This window comes from Octodon degus, unplaced genomic scaffold (assembly GCF_000260255.1).
Source record: "Octodon degus isolate 3935 unplaced genomic scaffold, OctDeg1.0 scaffold00056, whole genome shotgun sequence".
Lineage (NCBI taxonomy): Eukaryota > Metazoa > Chordata > Mammalia > Rodentia > Octodontidae > Octodon > Octodon degus.
This window is the reverse complement of record NW_004524632.1, coordinates 1,531,338-1,536,222: the sequence shown is the minus strand read 5'-3', so window position 1 is coordinate 1,536,222 and position 4,885 is coordinate 1,531,338.

Sequence of the window (4,885 nt, the reverse complement as noted above, 5' to 3'; positions counted from 1 at the left end):
TCCCAAGAAGGAAAGAAGTGCCGCCACATCCAGTCCTTGCTACCCATTACTGAATAATGAGGACAATTTCTGCTGCGCATTATTTGTAGCAATCACAGAAAATTATAACAGAGCTTCTCTTTATGTTTCCTTCCAAAATTATTACCTGCATTGTCTGAAATGCATGCCATCATGTTGGAAACACAGCTATTGCACACCAACTGCAGAGAAAATAGAACTGTTGGGTTGGGTGTTGTACCTCTCAAAGCTCTGGAAGTTTAACATCAAAATAAAAGCCAACGGCTCAGGGAGAGGTGAACAGCAAGTGTCCAGAGAGCTGGAGAAGATTATTCCTTTGCAGTCCTATTTGGCAGGGTGTCAAGGCAGTGAGCTTTTCCGTGCTCTGAAATGCTGAAGTCTCAATGTTTGGTCTGATCAATTTTGCCTCCCTGGCTTCTCCCCAGCAGCCTTGCCAATTTACAGCGGTGGGTCGGCCTCTGCGCTCCGCTCGCATATTTAATGAGCCTGTTGCTTCCTTCCCTTTTGCCTCTGAGGGATCTTCGCTATGCTTGAGTGGATTCGGGATCGCGTAGAAGTAATGGAATTAGGCTGTCAGCACAGCTCCACTTAATGTGTTTTTAGTCCACCTTTGTTTGAGGGATTCATCTTTCTTAAGTTCGCAGCGCGCTTCAGCACCGCCGAACGGAATAACATTAGCGTGCTCTTGTCATTATGTCACTGGTTAGACAGACCCTTCTTTCACGGGAGAAAGCAGAGAGCAATCGCACTCATTAGCTCCTTACATTAAAGGCTTGACAAAAGCCAGGTTGGAGTGTGAAAACTCATTTACGCCTGCTGGAAGGGGATCATTAGCCAGCTGAATGATGAGAGGAAGCGCAAGTCCAGGACTGAAAAGGACAAGAGGATCCCAGAGTCGGAGTCTGGAAGCGTTCCATGCCAATAGTGTCGATCACTGGAGGATTCTGATCCCAGAATCAGGATTAATTCTCTGACAAGACTGACATGACAGAGTCCTGAATTCTTTAAGGATTTCCCCCTGCCCTCACGCCTCAACCGGAAGAAAGTCAAGGTCATGGACACGCTATTGATTAGGAAGTACAGACTGTGGTGTTTAGCAATGGCTCTCTTATGTTTCTCAGGCTTTGCTTCAAGACCTGCAGTGTTGTGGAGTGATTTCTTTTTCCCCTTCTCTTCTGTTTCTACTTTTGGAAGAGGAAGAGATTGGGAATATGATGCGGTCACATTGATTTTAATGGGACCCACAGAAGCATAACCACTATGCAAAGTTATAGCCTGGGTGTACAGCCCAGGGCTGTCTAGTAGGTAGTCACAGGACCAGGAAGGAACCTGCATGGATAGCTCCCTGCTGGAAAGATTTTAATCTCCAGTTTCTCATGTTCTCATAAAATTCACCCTATAGAGAAGGTAAAGCCTTCATTACACTTTGGGACATTGACATAAAAGTCTGAGTTCAAAACTTGGTCCTTTACTTATATGACTTCGTGAACAATTGCATACACTTCTCAAAGGCTGACTCTTCTCATTTAGCTATAAGAAGGTTAGAGTAGTTAGTCTGAGCCCCGCCCCCAGGGCATGCTGAGAAAGCAATAGAGACTGGGTGTGGTGGCGCGAGCCTATAATCCCAGCGCCTAGGAGGCTGAAAAAAGGAGGATCACTATGAGTTAGATCTATGTAATGAGACCCTGTAGATCCTGTACCAAATACAGAAAAAAAAAAAAAAAGTTAGTTTGAAAGCTGGCTCTTGGAATTCAAGCATGCAATGAACAGGAAAGCTTATGTCCCCATCAGTGCAGGAGGACCTGTGAACACGTGGCCAGGAGAAACAATATGAAGTCACAGCCCAAGCTCCGTGGAAGGAAATGCCTGTCTGCAGTCTTGGCATGACGATTTGCTAGCCTTGTAACTCAGTGCAAGTCACTCAGTTTCTCTAAAGTTATTTCCCTCATCTATCATACGAGGATAATGAAACTGGCTATCTCACAGGGTACTTGTGACAATAAATCACATAATATGCACAAGCTGCTTACTGCTTTGCCAAGTATTTCTCCTGGGTTCGGGAGAAATGGTAGCTATTAGTAGGATTAGGAGCAGTTGTAAACTATGACACCAGAAAAGAGGGTGAGGAGAAAGAATTAAGAAGGAGATCTTAAATCTACAAAGAAAAACTTTGCTCAGGCCCTAGGCCTTTCCCTTGTTTTCCCAAAGGCTCTGCTTCAAATGAATTGTGTCTAAATCCACTGATAGCCTCTTCTGAGACACAATTCCACGAACACCGATCCTTTTCTTCTCTACTTCCTTCAACAGTCTTACAGTTTTTGTTTCCAGAAAAGCGGATTTTGATGTCTCCTCCATGTTAAATTAAGCTTAATCTCTTGCTTCCTAAAACATAACTAGAAAATTGAATGCCACAGATGATGAGAAATTCCAGGGTCATTAATTTCTAAGTGAAGAGATGCCCTTGTTAGCAACTGATAGGAACTGACCACAAGATGATTGATGAAACCCTTCCTCTTTCTGACACTCATTATACACGGGGTGGGGGGGGACAGACAGACAGACAGACAGACACAGACGGAGCAGAATACAGAGAGGAAGAGGGAAAGGGAAAGGGAGAGGGAGAGGGAGAGTTCAACCAGGTGGACTGTGATAGCTTTTCTGTTTTTAAGTCATTGACAGCCACTACCATGACTTAGTGCACAGATAGCCAATGACTCTCCTCTGCTTATATGTGCATATCTTAATACGGTGCTTTATAGACCATATTGTGCATTGTATTCTGAAGTCTTGTAAATGAACATTATTGGAAATTTCAGGCCAGTTGGTTTGGGAACTTTGGCTCACGAGAAGCTAACTGGGGTCGCGCTTTTGACAGACAGAGAATGTGTTTCAGTGACCAGTGAACTTGCTGTGATACATGCTCATACTGCTCACGGGACAACCATCAAAGAAACCGCACCCAGCTGCACCCCAGCTGCACCCCAGCTGCACCCCAGCTGCACCCCAGCTGCAGAAAAAAGCAGGAGAAACGTCTTGGAGCAGCAGAGCTCCAAGTGAGCTCCAGGGACCCCTGACTGTCACCCAGTCTCTTTGAGTATTTCCAAAGCTGCAACCCTTTTGGCACTAGATGGAAGACGTTCACCTCTGTGTGTCACACTCTCTCAGAAGTATAGTGGCATTTTCTATAGGCAATGACATCATTGTTCCAATAGTAGTTTACTTAGGTATTCTTGTGATTTTAAAATGCGTTGACTTTAATTTTGTATAGATGTATTAGACATATAAATAAAGCTCTTCAAAGTTCTTAATAAATCTTTTTTCCCCCCTTTGGCGGAGCCGGGGATTGAACTCAGGACCTTGTGCTTGCCAGGAAAGCACTTATTTCATTGAGCCATCTTCCTGGTCCCTTCTTAATAAATCTTATGAGTATGAAAGTTTCCTAACACCAAAATGTTTGAGAATTGCTGGTCTACAGTAAATGAAACTGTGGCTGGTATCTTAGGTCATTCAGGCTGCTAAAACAAAACGTCATATTCCAGGTGACTTTTATCCACTGGAAATCCATTTTCATGGGGGCTAGTAAGTCCAGGATCAACATGAGATTTCCCTGTGTACTGATGGATGACTTGGATTTGTAAACAGCCCCTTCTTGCTGCAATTCCACATACTGGAAGGGGTGAGAGTCTTCTGGAGGTCTTGTTATAAGGGCACTAATTCCATTCATGAGGGTTTCATTCTCCTAATTTAATCATCTCCTGAAGGCTTCGCTCCTAATGCTCCCACCTTGTAGGCTAATATTGGAACAAACAAATTATGGAGGGATGCTAGCATTTAGGCCCATAGTAATTAAGGAGTCCAGTGTGTTTTATCACCATAAAGATTCTGCAGTGGTGTAAGAGAAGCTTAAAACCACTGGACTAGAAGGTTTACTCCAACTAGGTATATAGCTCAGTGACACAAGTGACTGCCTGGCAAGAGCAAGGTCCTCAGTTCAATTCCCAGTGCCAACAGAACAAAAAAACCAGAAAGTTTGCTCCAAAAAAGGTGACAGGTGCAGTGTGTGAGAGACTTAAAGGCTCGCATCTATAAATTTTAGGGATTAGATCCCATTTTAGGACTAGCATACCGTATTTAAATGATGCACAGTTATTTTATGTACTGCTAATAAAGAAAGGAAAAGCATTGCTAATTAAAACTGCAAAATGTCATTGATTGCAAAAGGCATCACATTGTCAGAAATTTTAAAATGTAAAATGAAATAGAGTATCTAAAAATAGCTGGGTGCCACCCTTGGCATACAATGAGTTCCAAAATTGACTCCCTCCTTTTACTGTCTCAGATCACAAGGGTGAGGAGAAGGTCTTGAAGATCAGCTGAAAGTAACCGGTCTAATTGTCTGAACTTTGTGCACTCAAATGTAAGCACTGCCGTTTTGGGTTATTCAGCCGTGCCTTCTGCCATCCTGTCTAATCTCTTCTTCCTGTTCTACCACGACATCTCAAGTATGGACCATGGATTTTTCCTGTTGTTTCTGATTAAAATGGCCCATGATATCCAGTTAAGAATTTCACTGGGATGAGGAAAAGGACAAAAGAAAAAAGGGGAAAAGGTATATTTATGCATATATGCAGGACAGCTTGGATAATTGCACTGCTGATCTCTACTGGTCTATTGAAAGGAACAGTTAATGCTTCAATTTTTTTTCTTCTTTTTAATGTCTTATAACTTTTTAGAACCAATTTCACATGTTTATATCTGGTAATCTAAACAACTAATCTGGAAATAACATTATATAATACAACAACCATTGTTGAATTTCTATTATTTTGTTTAGTGAAATTCTGTGTCATTTTTAATTTCTTTTCTG